The 15,289-nt window shown below is 36.9% G+C and overlaps 1 protein-coding gene across 2 annotated transcripts in view; it reads right to left on the reverse strand.

Annotated features, from left to right (window-relative positions):
• Positions 1-7,272, reverse strand: part of LOC137033595 (endoplasmic reticulum chaperone BiP-like) — a 44,618-nt gene extending 37,346 nt beyond the window's left edge. Inside the window, exon 1 of one of the 2 annotated variants that reach the window (XM_067405608.1) lies at positions 7,046-7,272. The gene's annotated coding sequence lies outside the window, so the exon portion shown is untranslated. The remainder of the gene's footprint in view (positions 1-7,045) is intronic. The other variant, XM_067405607.1, reaches the window with a different exon arrangement.
• Between the last annotated feature and the right edge of the window lie 8,017 nt (positions 7,273-15,289).

The following is a 15,289-nucleotide window of genomic DNA, read 5'->3' on the forward strand; positions in this document are numbered from 1 at the left end:
TTTGTTCTTTTAATTAATGTTTTTTTCATAATTAATGTTTTTAATAATTTAATATTTAACATATTACTCATTATAATTACAAAAATGGAAAATCGCAACTATCGTTCAACTTCCACTACCTAGGGTTCATTTCCTTCCGCAGTATAATCACAACAAAAACCTAAAAAGCACCGCAACTTTCATCGCAATTTTTTGGAAAAGCTCACGCAACATCAGGCATTTTAGGCCGCAACAATCACAAAAAAGGCCCGCGAAATCCTGGAGGGACTGGTATACTGTCGTGAAGGATTTGTATTATTTTTGTGCATGGATGTAACTATTGCATTAAAAGGGTTTCTATATGAATTCATGTCAATAAATTAAGCTCAATGTACCATTGAAATTGATTTGTGATGTCAAATAGGCTATTTTTGGTACGTTTCGCCAAGTGCAGTGTAAAAAGGACACATCCGATACAGGTCACTTTTAAAAGAAATGTAAGCACGTCGTCCAAAAAAATCGGATATGGTCAAAAGATTGGATCTGTGCATTAAGACTTGCAGTGTAAATGCCAAAGTGCCTTTTTGGCCTTAGTTCTAGTTCCCTCACAGTCCCACCTGATAGGGCCATTAGGGGAGGCTCTTTGTCTTCCCAGGTGTGAAACACATCATTATTCATGATCATTCACGCCCTCCCCGCATAAGCCTTCCTGACACAAAACATGTCTTATAAATCAATATATTGTTTTATGTGAATGAGTGGGCATGATTATTTTCACAAGGTTTTGAAGAAAAAATTATAGGCTACAACATTTCTCAAACATACATTTTTCAAAAGTCTTGTGAACAAATATTCAGTATGGGTCGTATGGCCTTCTTTCAGTGACTTAATGACAAATGACATTTCTCAACACTACAAACTTTTACATACATGCTGCTCATATATTATTGAAGCAGAAAACAGTTTAATCACACTTTAGTCATGAAAATGTTATAAGTAACAGAAATAAGCACAAATGTCAGTGAATGTCAAACCGCTCCAGGGCCCAGAAAACACCTCGGACCCCAGAGGGTTTATTCCTCTTGTTTTACTGGTTTACTGTCTAATAAATTAACATTATAAGCAGCAAATCCACCATATCTCAAGACTATCCAGTCAAAATGGGTTAATGTTATCTTTGAAGTGGCTTTATAGGATAATACAAATAGACAATTCTTACCTGATAATGCAGAATTAAGCACTAATCTCAAGGGTGTGGACTGAACGCAGTGAATGTGATGTCTGTCTCTCTTGTGTCTTTCTCTCTCTGTTTCTAATGTTTTCTTTCTGTTTCAACTATAAATCTTGGCACTGAGTTTGCCTGTATATACCAGTGTTACAAGATTTTTGGTGTGACGTGAACTTACACCTAAACTTCAGTTGTTTTATACTTTCAGTTTTATGTTTTTATTAGTTTGCACGTTTTGTGCAGTCGTCCCTGACGGAATGATTGCAGACTTTCAGTTAGGATAAAGCACAGCAAACTTCAGATAGTCAAATGCATTGATTTGATTTCGTTGTGCTCTTCCTTTGTACTTTGCAATGCTTTAAAATGGTCTTTTATTATTTATCATTTGTTGAATGCAATAGCTGAAATAAACCTGTATGATGTTTCTGTGGACTAACAAAGTTTTTAAATCTATCCTAATGTGATTGTTTTTAAATTCTCGTTAATTTTGTAAATATAAGCCAAATAACTCAAGACCACATACAAGCGTGAATGTGTTGCTTTAATGCATAACAAGTAAAATTTGGATTAACAAAACTGTATGGACAAAAGTGAAAAATTACATTTGGTACAACTACTGTAAAAAAGAAAAATACTTCACGTCTTTTTACAGAATAGAATAAGCAACCTGATGTTTACATAATTGTATTTACAAATATGGACATTGGCAAAATAATACAACAAAATTTTTTTTTTTTAAGTGGAACCTTAATCTTTGTGATAATTTTAATTTGTAAATTTATATTTGTTTGTGAAACTCAAAAGCAGACTTCAGACAGTTGGAGAATGTTGAATAGTTTGGCTTGGAACAGGGTAAGTTAAACTCATTATATGGATGATTATATACAGGATATGTTACAAAAAATATTATGTCCATATGTGGATTCATCACACAAGTGCGATGTATCCTTATAAGGAATTTTTCCAACTGGTTAACTGACATGTGACGACACTGGTAATACCGGTATCACAGGGAGGAGATGTTTGTGTTGCCCTTTCATTTTCATTTCATTCTATTTCTTTTATAGTTCTTGCATCCTTACCTGGGTAGATATTGTTTGTTAAATGTCCCGAGAACATACTGAATTTTATTATATTTAAATAATTACATTTTAAAAATGACAAATAAAATAAATAAATGAATATACTGCACTGTTTACTCTTCAAAGCTTTTTGAAACCAAATCTTTTCCACCCAAGTTACACCACAACCAGGTGCGCCATTGACACGGGGGGCGGGGGGTCATGACCAGGGGCGCCTTTATGGGGATCCAGAGTATGTGAGGCATATGGGCCCAGGACGCTAGGGGGCCAAATTACCACTTTGGGTGTCAATAATTGGATTTTTTAAATCTTTACATTCACAAAATACTTTAACTACTAACACACATGTACTGGCCGGTCGAGTAGTTGGCAAAGCGAGGGAGACCCGTCCCCACTTAATGCGCTGTTTTTAAATTGAAGTGCATGTTTAACTGCACAAGGCCAATAACTACAAACGTGTGACAAAACAGCACTAACAATTAAACCGTGCATCTATCAACCACAGCATAAAACTGTTCGGGGATCAGTCTCACTCGCACAGTGATAAGCGGCTCAAGTCGCTTAATCCATTCAGATTTGATTCAGTATTTGCTGTTATACATGTGTGGTGAATCTAGCTAGCTGAAAACACAACCATGTAAACTGCATGATGAGGTAAATCCAGTACCCTTATAATAATTTCCCTTGCATGTACGAACTCTGTAGGATTTTTTCGAAAAAGCATAAAAAAATGTTGCTGTTAGTACTAACATTAAATATCGAGCAATATAAATCACTTTCACAGAGGTTGCTTTTGTAGTTTACACTGTTTTAATTACAAAGGAGCATGCTTTTACCTTTGACTACCACGACCTTACTAATTGTTGAACTTTATAATTGGTCAAATTTTAATTGAAGTAAAACATTAATTCAGTGACAGTGTGGTGAAATATAAATATCAGTGTATTACATAAACTGTTAAATGATGACAAAATTTAGTAGCAGTAAATTTACTTTAAGGCATCCTAGCTCAAAATCAGTGCTTTACTGTCTAGTGCATTTCTATATGACAAACGCTATAATAATTTTGTTTTATTTTCAGTAAATTCAATAATATCTGTAATTATTTGTTTCATATACTCAAATTGAAGCCCCTAAATCCAGCAAAACATTCATGGGTGAACTCATGGGCCGGATGGTCTGGATTTGTCCAGGGTTAAATTTTAGCCTCAGTCCAGGGGTCTCATTTATAAAGCGTGCGTACGCACAAAACAGGGCTGGAAGCGTGCGTACGCCAGTTCCTGCGCAAAGGTTGTGATCTATAAAAACAAACTTGACGGGAGAATGTGCGCACCTTTAAGCAAACTTTGAGCCGTGCGTACGCACATTCTGGAGACAAAGTGATATGAATTGAGATAGTAGATGTGCTACTTTCGATCACTTTTCCAGTGACACGCTGTTTTATGACAGCGAGGAGCGCTGGAAGCACAATAATTCCTCTTTAAACTAAACTGCAGATGTTATGACAAAATATATTTTCGAGAATGACGATCAGTGATGCACACTTAACTTAGATATTATGGAAGACACTGCTGGATTCGGTGGTCAAACGGTCCGTTGTCCAGCTTGAATAGGTCCAATAATATCTTACTGTACAACCACAGCTGCATGTTCGAGTGAAGGATCTTCAAATAATTACCATTTGAAGAATATAATTTGAGGAAAATGGTAAGATTTGCACGTTTTCTTTTTTAAAATACTTTGTCAGTGACGCGCTGAGTCAGACAATTGTATTTACACTGCAATAAATAAGTAGTCCGATCTGTTTCCACTAAAAATAGCCTATAAACTTCCTAAAATATATGTTCACCTTATCAGCAAAACTGCATAAATTTGATTTGAATTGTTTAAAACTATTTAAATACTATGTGGCCAGTGGAAATGAATGAATCAACTCTATTCTAAAACCTTTATCTGAAGTATTTTATACAATTTTGTTTTTATGGATATTTTGATATATTTATTCTAAAACATGAAGAGGATATTGGATTATCTTTATCAACAAAATGTGTGGCACAAATGGCATTTATAGTCCATATCTAATATTTTCCAATGTCTTGTACCTTTGACGGTGTTAACCATGGTGTCACGTGGTTGGGAACGTGTATGGAAATGATATGTAGATGCGGTTATGCATAGTAAAACTAGGTGTCGTAAGCTCCATATATGGTTATTTCGGGGAGGAGACAGGGTGGAGATCTACGTACGCACAATCTTCCGCTGACTGGGATTTATAAAGGGATTTGTGCGTACGCAGAATCTAGCTTTTGCGCGTACGTACACTTTTAGTAGGGATCCTACGCACAGTTTTATAAATGAGACCCCAGGCCTGTTAACTAATAGCACTGTAGTAAAACATTAAAATCTGTAAATAGAAAGTGAAACATCATTGTGCATTTGGAGGCAAGGCTATTATAGTTAAAAAAAAATAAAAAAAAAACAGAAACTAAATTTAAAAATATAAAAACATTTTCTTTACTTGAAATAAAATAATACTTTAACTGAAATGAAAATTAGAAAAATATTACAGCTAGTTTCAAAGATAACATTTCTAATTTCAAATTAGTTTAACTGTGCTAAAATAATTGAAACTTAAAAATTTTTTAAAAAACTTACATTTACTAAGTTTGCTTAAATTTACTAAAATTACGTAAAATTGAAATGAAAAAGAAAAATATATAAAAATAAAACCTCATTCAAAATATTGAGCGAGACTTGTGCTTTAACTTATGCTATTTGCATTAGCACAATAATAACCTAATCTAATTTCTCTAATAATATGCTATAAATTTCAATTTCTTATAAAAGGTCCAAAAAACAAACAAAAACATTATCCTGAACGAAGGGGGTCCAAAATCCTGTCTTGCACACCCCCCTTAAAACTGTTCATGGCACCCACTGTTTCGAATAAGGGCTTTGATAAGGGCTGCTTCAGACAGCTACAAACTCTCTATATATCATCTTTTAGCTTAGGATATTTTTTTTTTTTTTCAAATAAGACCATTTTCATGTTTCTGTGAGCTTCCTTTTCTAAATAATCAACTGTTTTGTCACAGATGTACAGAACAGAGAAACATGCGATCTCCAAACCATCGATCAAAGTGTGCTATCATTTTCTGAGGACATGTTGATGATGGTATATAAATCATGCCCAGAACTCAGTGTTTGCAGAGACACGTGCCAATCAAGCCTACCGTCCATTCAGAAACTGAGAAATTTGACACTTCAAGGTCAGGAGGCTGATCTCTCAGATTAGTTCAAGTTGACACACACAAGATGCTTGGACTGAAGATTTATAGTTTATGGAGTGTTTTGATTTTGATAATTACATCTAGAAAGGGAAAAGCATCAGTGGCATCGATAAAAGATCTTTGAAGTGAAACTAAAGTGATGATTTCCTCGGCCAGCGACGCAGTGGAGAGGATCGCACTAGAGAGGAGAGGATTCGTCGTTTGGTATGTATACTGTATTTACAATGCTTATACTCATTTTGATAGAATTATTATTATTTGAAATGTGAAAGCACAGCAACCAATCTGATTAACTATTATTTGACAAAAAAAATGTCAAAACTATGTTTAGGATATGGCACGGCACAGCAGGCTTGAATAAAATTATTTCTGTAAATCTACGTTTTGATATTGTCAAATTGGATATTATTACAGTTCAAAAACGGTGTGTATAAACAGTGATTTCTCTGTTTCAGTTGCTGTTGAAGTTTAGTGAGCAGCAGCAGCAGCACTGCGGGCATCTCCAGGAGGAAGAGGATGATGCTGAGGTGATGCTCAAGTGAAGCTCAACACAGGTGACAAAAATGATCCACATATAAGGAGTCATATAAATCTGGAGGATGTAGATCCTGTTCTAGATTGTAATAAACCATATATGTTATAACTTATAGAGTCTTGTGTCTCCTGAAAGAATAAAACTGATCAAAATGCAAAAAGCAACTCTTTTTTTGTTTCTGTTTATTACAGCACAGACAACATATACTATCATATTTATCACTTTCAGCAGTGTTTTATGTAACTTCAAAGGGTTTCATGTAAAATGACACCAACATTTTGTATTTAGAGCACTGTATGTGGGTATGGGAAAATTTGCCATACTGTACCTGATATACAGTATATCCAAAATAACAGATATTGAATTGAATTGCAAGTTAGTTAATTGAAATTGTAGCAAATTAGCTCAAAATAAATATGAATAATTAATCATAACTAGTTATAATTAATTATTAATATTTTAATCAGTTAATAAAATTAACTGAATGTAATAAACTTAATATTACAATCAATTAACCTGTTGTTCAATGAACACACAGTGTTAATTGTTTATTAATTCTAAGAAATGTTCATTTCCAGGTTATGGGAAATAACAATCTTATTCTACTAAAAGCCTGTAGTCAGGACCGACATGAATAGGGACTCCCGTATATGAGCGCAAAACACGGACAACCTTACGTGTGACATGAACAAGACTTTATTAACTAGACTAAACACTTAAACTACTCTAATATTCACACACATACATGCATACAGTTTAACAAGAGAGAGAGAGAGCTAGAGCAGAGTACAGGAAGCAAGAGGTTACATCATTGTTGGACATTTCAGCAGATCAACAGCCTTGAGCAAACCATCAGTTTAGTTTTAACAGGCCCTTCTTTAAAAGGGGTAAGGATACTCAATGTATCCGATAATGAGATTAAGTTTGATACTTGCATGTCTCTCCAAGATGAATTAAAACTGTCCTGATGCAATTTGTGGAGGCTCCCGTTGAATCTTTGCTGATATTGTCTTGATGAAAGAGAACCAGTTGGATTCAGAGGATCTTTGGTGAATGGAAGGTCTAGGCCGAGGCCTGGCACAAGCTTGGGGTTCCTTAGAAGCTTCTAGCTTCTTACAGCGTCATCTTGACGTCAGCATTCATCAGTAACAGAGAAGAAGAGGAGGACGAGCAGGAAGAGAGGGGGTTCCTTGTGATCAGTGAATATAAGGGGTGAAGATGTCACACCCTCTTGAGGTGTCTGAGCCAATAAGGAGTTCCCCTTTCAGAGGGAAGTTTTACGAGTCTTTGTTCTGTAGCAAGATATTAGCATAAGACACTGGATTGGATGAATGAGAGAATAACCTTCTAGATTCTTATAATACTAATGTGTCACAGAGTTAGTAACATGTGACATAAATTACCAAATAGGAAATGAAAGTTGGAGTCCGTAGATACCAAGCATGCTGCCAATGTGATCTCAGTTAACTATACATTTGCAACTATGGAACATTAATACCAAAATAGTTCAAAAGAGAGAATTAATACATAGAATAAAGCCTATAAAAGGAAAGTCATGAGATGGGAAACTTGGATACATGTTTATACATTTCCCAAGTGGTTATATAGAGAATACATAGGATTAAGAGAGTTTATTTGTCCTTCTCAGGAAGAATGAGTCACTAGTCTCTCCAGAATTCTTCTGGATCATAAAAGTACCATATAACTGTAACAGGACACCTAGGTTGGCCTGTGTGCTAGCAACATTGGGATGCTGGTTACAGTTTTAGGGGGATGAGTTCAGAGAACTTTGATAGGGAGAGTGAGTTTATGGGTAATTCATTAAATACAATGAATAATTGTGTGGCTGATTGGTCCAGACGTTACATCCCCCCTTTCGGTCGTTGTTGTTCTTTCTATGGACACCAGCGAGCGACGTTGAAGGTGTAGAAAGATCAGACACACCACTGGCACACAAGGCTGGAAGGCTGTGATGGGCTCTGGTTGTATGTGTCTCCTGGAGTGGTGGTCGTTCCATTGCGGTTGATGTAGACAGTAGACAAGCTCAGGTCTCTGAGCTGGTGTTGTGTGAGTGGTCAGAAGCTTCTACTTCTGAGTACTCCTCAGGTAAGAACTGTTCAAGGAGCTATCTTACTAGCGTTAGAAGCTCCTGCAGGTCCGATGCAGGCGTGTCCAGTCGTCCTTGGGCTGCCTGCTGTTGGAGATCCTGCTGTGTCTGCAGGGAGAGGATGCTCCCATCCCTGGCTTCTCCCTGTGGTAGGTCTGGTACCTGGGTCTGTCTGAATTAATCCTTCTCCTTCTGCAGCTGCAGAGGATTTCAGGAAATTGGCTGATAAGGTGTCAAGCAGAAGGCTTTGGCCTCCCCCTCTGTACCTCTGTGCTTGGCTGGGGGAGGTTCTTCTGCTGACTCCATGCGGTGAAGTGAGACGTTTCTCCTGCAGTGGTTCTGTTTGCTGCAGGTAAGAGAGTCTCAGTTCTCTTTTCTTCTGTGTCTCTATTCTGTCAGGTCCTTGTGTCTGTCCCGAGCCTCCATCTCTAGCTGGTCTATGTGGCTTTTAGCATGCATCAGCTCCTTGTGAGTCTCTGTGATCTGGAGTTTGAGGTTGTCCACCTCCTGTTTCAAAACAGCGAGGATGTGGGCCAAGAAAAAGTTGACTTCAGTCAGATCATTGTGATCACACCTCTGGTTTGAGTCATCTGCCTTTACTTCTCTTCCATCTTTGTCCAGTTGCTTTTGGCTCTGGTGCCGTAATTGCTCAGCAGCACTGGTTAGGAGGGTGTTCCTCACGACACATAGCCAGTCCTTTTGGTCTGCCATCTGGGCAGTTAGGCTGACCATCTGCAACATTTAGGCACGCTTGTGGTGAGAGTAAGGGCAAGAGACTACTGCAAGATCAAACACAATTTAGGGCTAAAGGCACAGTGAGCAGCCAGGTGTATAAAATACAGCTAGCTTTAATAAATGACTTAAGATGGTTCTTGTGGTCAGATTATTTCTTAGTATTTCTTACTGATGGCTCACAACAGGCTTGACCTCTAAACAAATGGAAAAGAGAAAGAGAGAGGAAGAGGAGAGCTTTCCTATTAGATTGTGCTTATTAGTGGTGCTCAAAATTATGCCATAGCAATCATTCGGATTCCTTTGTAACTGGCTCATAAAATTGAAGCAACTGTTGTAAATAAACAAAATCAAGAAGGAGAGTATGTCTAGCTGCTTGTGGTTATATTGGGAAATTAAACCACACAAGACTAAACAGGAAAATGTAAATAAATCACATAGATGAAAGAAATAATACTAGTAAAAACAAATAGCTGACTGCTATTATAATTAAAATCAATAAAATATTTAAAGAAGTGATTAAAACAGCAGAATGACCTGGTATTGGGAATAGTCAATAGCACTTGTGATTAACAATTAGATTAGCTTTGGAAATCACTCTATAGTTGGTCACAGCTGCAGCGTGTTCAGGACCACACCATGTGTGTGTCCCTCCCAGAAGTTGTCAACGTGTTATTGAAATATCTCAATAAATCCTAGAATTCTTCTTTAGTTAAACAGTTTACATGTAATTAAATTTAGATTTAATCACCCTAGTAACTGCAGATTTAGCTGAACAGTGTTCAGGGAGAAATGCACCTAAGTGCAGGTGAAATTAGCTGAGAAGAATTAAAGGTAAGGAAAGAAAGAAATCAGAAAACCAGGAATGTGGTTAAGGGAAATTGGTTTAGATCAGTTCACACTGCATACACACAAGCTATAGTTAAAGGCTTCACGTAAATGATGCTAACCACTAACTGTAGAAGCTATTAGTTAGCTTAGCCTGAGGTGCAGGGCTGCTAGGTGAGGTTAGCTTAGCCACCTAGCCTGGTTTGTTTACAATATGGCATCACAGGGTGATGAGTTAGCACTTCCTGTGACAAGTCGTTGTCATGGGAACCAATGCACATTTGGGCAATTCAAACAGTTTATTGAGACTGTCTGCTCATTTCAAACAAGTTACGTATAGAGTTAAAATGTGACGCTTATGCTTTCAGATTTTCAAAAACTTGATATTACATTCAGTAAAATGCAAATATGTTTTGGCATTTGCAAATTTTACTCATGTAAACTCTTCTCTCTACTTTAAACAACGTCTTGTACTTGTTTAAAGGGTAATTACACAGTTTTCTGTAAGTCAAAGCTTGTTTAAGCATATATAGTTAAGTCCGTCTTGTGCATGAATACTGATATTCCTTTCAGCGAGTGAAACACAGTTTTGGTCAAAAGGTAGCTATGCTTGTAGGTGCAGGCAAAATTTAGATGAATGACATCAATCTTAACTATAACAGGGGAGCATTACCCAAATCTACATTTATATAACACTGTACTGAGATTCATTCATCAGAAACAGGTTAAGCAATACTGCAATTGGTATTTCTCCAACCAAAGCAGAATAATCAATTCTGGTACAGTTTACATGCCGCTGAGCTGAGATTCCTTCGTCAACACAGGCTTACGCTCTAATACTGAGATTAGGATTTCTTCGCTAAAATCAGATTAACTTTACACTGATACCATTTGAACATATGCTAAAATGTGTCAAGAGTAGACTCTTTCAGTTACAATAGAGATGTCAATTCAAGCCATCACTTTATCAGCATCTAACAAGCCAGCAATTAGTGACCAAAATGCGCATCGTCTGACATATTCTGACTGGAATTATCAAATGCACACTTTTAAATTGACAGTGGTTTAAGCTCATAACCTTTGTTTATTCATGCCCGCATCCTCCACCATTACTGTAGGGAAAACACCCTAGGAAGTAAAATTAGCTCAAATGAAATATTTAGGGAATTATAAAGAGTTGTTTAGATTACGACCGAGCAACTGATTCGTCCAGCGTTCATTTGCTCGAGCCGTAATAAGCTCTTGTAACGGATATAAATATCCAACAATCGTGAAAACACTGATTAGAGCACGGTAACTTGATCACAGTTTAAGACATTAAATCATAAAGCACATAATACAAGACACTTTCCTTTTAAAATCTACAAGAGATTTTATTTATTCTAACACAAACTAATCTAACACAAAGGCACGCACATACACACACACACACATTCATACGCGTTGCAGTAAGAAGGAAATGAGAGAGAAAGAGTTTTGAAAGAGAGAGAGAGAGAGAGAGAGAGAGAGTGATCTGATTAACCAAATTCCTATCAATGCATTTCAAGGACCAGAACGAACCATGAATCATTCATTTATGCACCAGTTCAGTTTTGGTCTGGAGGTACTTGCTTGCGTTGACTTAAAGGTGAATTTCCCTCGTCGTGCAGAGAGGGGTTTCCCAAGTCGATGATTGGTCCAGATCAGGTCCGTGTGGAACAATGAAGGAAGTCTCTTTGTCGCTGGAGTTGAAGCGGCAAAAGTCGTTGGTTGAACTTTGTGGCGAAACGTAGGACACGAGACTTTCAGCGGTAAAGGAAAATTAAGTAAAGAAAAGAAAAGTGAGTGAAGGTTGGATGGCTTGAATGAGCGGCTGGTCTGTTCTTCTTGTCACTCCATTGTTCTTGGTACTTGTCTTGGCTTCTTTTCCCAGAACAGAACCAACTCCTTTCTCGTTAACTAACCAACTTCTCTCCATTCACTATCTTGCAATATGATCATTTAAACTTAGTTGTTTGTCACACCTCTGAGGAGTCTTGGCCAATCAGACATTGTCCTGTTTCAAGAGGGCCTTCCTCTGCCCCCAATAAAACATAAGTGTCACATCCCGGTCTGTCTCTGCTTTAGCAGATTGCCATTTTAACATAACTGCTATTAAATGGAATACAATACATTTTAAACAGATTTCATTCAAGTCAGGATATAGGAAAGGGGGAAAGAATCAAATTAAGTCCAAATAAGGCATACTTTCAGTCATTCAGTCAAGAGTTAACGCATTTACACGAATTGTGAGTGTTCTAAAGCCTAACTGTTTACAGGTAGTACTTGTGGACACATAATGCAAAATGTATGTAGTTAAAAGATGTTTGATAAGTCCGTTAAAATTGTTGGAACAATTTTGAAGAAGATTTATTTGTTCAACAGTCTCTTTGGCTCTCCTGTGAAGTAAGGAAACAAAAGGGTCTGGATTGTCTCTCTGTCTTCTTGGGTGACCCTTTGGTATGTCGCTTCTGCTATCAGCAAGCATGTGTCGTAAAAGTAATCAGCCTGGCTTTATCTGCAGACGGACCGGAGCCGGAACCTCAATTCTGAATTAGAATTATGTTTTGAAAGAATCATCTAAATGATTCATTTGTCTGGTTCGTCCACAGTTCTTACAGTCTGGCTTAAAATAAAGGTTGGAAATTGAAAATCAGTCACATAATTACTAGAGGCAACAATAATAATCAAAGGTGAACATTTATATAATAAATATATTATATAATCGTTTATATATAATAAACGATTTAATAAATGTTTATTGTTTAATTATTACATTTAATATTAATAAAAGTTCATTTCCAACATATTTTGGGTGTATTTTAAGCAAGCAACACAGCAATTTTTTGCACAAAAGTTGGGTTAAATAAAACCCAACCTGCTGGGTTTGTCCATTTTCAACCCAACTTGGGTTGTTTTTCACCAAACATTTTTTAGAGAGTAATAATAGTTGCAACTTGCACTCTTAAATGTACATTGAAACTTGACAGCTGATAAAATATGCTCCAGGGACCGTAATCATATAACATCAGCTGAGTTAGATGGTGATTGACACTAAACAGTAGAAAAGTCCAGAGTCTCTTCAGCTGTAAATGTCATTGGCTGTTAAAGTCTTTTGTTGATTATAATAAATTGACATGTTGATAAAACACACATAAGCAGTCTTTCAGAATGCTCTCAATAACAGCCTAGATCAGATGCATTCTATGCATTAGTGAGTGTGGAGGAGCTGATGGGGTGTCGCTCTGGGACGGGTGAGTATGAGGCTGGGAGGGAAAAATCACACTAGACAACACCACTGATTACAGTCTGTTGTCAAGGAGGAAATTAACAATGACTGATTTGCTATTCTTTTCCAGATTGTATCAGGTTTGGCATATAAAGCAAATAATTGCTTTTTCCTGTTTTTTGCTTCTGTTGAATCATAGAACTAATTAAAATAATTGTAATAAAAATTGTGTGCGTATAATATTTGAGAGAGAAATTATACGGTACTGCAAATAACTAATCCCACTGCTGTTTACCAGTGGAGCTTTTGCTGTTTGCTTTTTTTTTTTTGAGATATCAACCTTAAATTTAGAACATGATTTGTTCTGTCAGGACCACTATCGTTTATATAATTGATAAATGCATAGAGTTAGAGTACTGAGGAGCTTATATCTGGATGCTGTGATAGGTGTCGTATTCCTATAGGTAGACGTGAGTCACCTGGGAGTCAGCTGATGCGAGCTTGACTGACATGACCTGCCAGAACTGACATTAACGCTTGATTTTAGATTTATGGCTTTGATTTTATAACAAAAAATTAATAAATAATTTTCAAAAACTGTCAATTTCTATTAGCGCAATATAATCCAATTAGTAATCAATTCTGCTTATTTCTGTACATAAATTTCATTTTTGGGTAAGCTAACCCTTTAAAGGGATAGTTCACCCAAAAATGAAAATTTGATGTTTATCTGCTTACCCCCAGTGCATCCAAGATGTAGGTGACATTTTTTCTTCAGTCGATCACAAATGATGATTTTTAACTGCAACCGCTGCCCTCTGTCATTCAAATAATAGCAGTGGATAGGAACTTCATCTATAAGAGTGAATAAAACTTGCTTAGACAAATCCAAATGAAACCCTGCGGCTCGTGATGACACATTAATGTCCTAAGACACGAAACGATCGGTTTGTGAGAGAAACCGAAAGTATTTATATCATTTTTTACCTCTAATACACCACTATGTCTAACTTCGTTCAGCTTCCTGTTAGTGAGGTCAAAAAACGCATTCTGAAGACGGAAGTGATGTCTCGCCCATATACTTCAATGAGCGCGAGACATCACTTCCGTTGTCAGAGCGCGATCAGACCTCACTAACAGGAAGCTGAACGGAGTTGGACATAGTGGTGTATTAGAGGTAAAAAATGATATAAATACTTTCGGTTTCTCTCACAAACCGATCGTTTCGTGTCTTAGGACATTAATGTGTCATCACGAGCCGCAGGGTTTCATTTGGATTTGTCTAAGCAAGTTTTATTCACTCTTATAGATGAAGATCCCATCTACTGCAATTATTTGAATGACAGAGGGCAGCGGTTGCAGTTAAAAATCATCATTTGTGATCGACTGAAGAAAAAATGTCACCTACATCTTGGATGCACTGGGGGTAAGCAGATAAACATCAAATTTTCATTTTTGGGTGAACTATCCCTTTAACGCATTATAGTCCTTCACATTTATTGCGATCTCACAATTCTGGCCAGTTGATAAAAGCTAGAATATCCAAATCAAGAAAAGATCCTTTTCCTATTTAGCACCTAAACTTTGGAACAATCTTCTAGCATTGTTCGGGAAGCAGAGACACTCTTTTAGTTTAAATCTAGAGTAAAAACACTTCTCTTTAACCTGGCATACAGATAACACATTATCAATTTATGTTTTCAAATCAGTTAAATGATTGTTAGGCTGCATAAATTAGGTCAGCCAGAACTGAGAACACTTCTTATAACACCAGATGTACTCGTTACATCAGAAGAAGAATGGCATACACTAATATTAGTCTTTCTTTATCCCGTTTATCCCGAGGTTACCGTAGTCATGATTGTAATACATCTTCACTGAACTGGCCCCCCGACTGAGTCTGGTGTCTGATAAGGTTTTTTTCTCCATTCCGTCACCTTTGGGTTCCTTGCCACTGTCGCCCCTGTCTTGCTTAGTCGGGGACACTTGATATTCAACATTATTACTGATCTGCCTGCATTGACACCATTGTATGTGTGTAACTGAACTGAGCTGGACGATGACCTCACTGTTTTCTCCAGAACTACTGTATAGATACAATATGAATAAATACTGAACTTACTCAAGCTGGACAATGACTCTATTTTCATCTAGAGCTGCTGTACAGCCAAATTTATGTTCCTGTTATCACTGAAAAGCTGCTTTGAAACAATCTGCATTGTCAACTTGACTCAAACACATACTCTTGCATGGTAATTTTA

Source organism: Chanodichthys erythropterus, chromosome 13, assembly GCF_024489055.1.
Source record: "Chanodichthys erythropterus isolate Z2021 chromosome 13, ASM2448905v1, whole genome shotgun sequence".
Taxonomy (NCBI): domain Eukaryota; kingdom Metazoa; phylum Chordata; class Actinopteri; order Cypriniformes; family Xenocyprididae; genus Chanodichthys; species Chanodichthys erythropterus.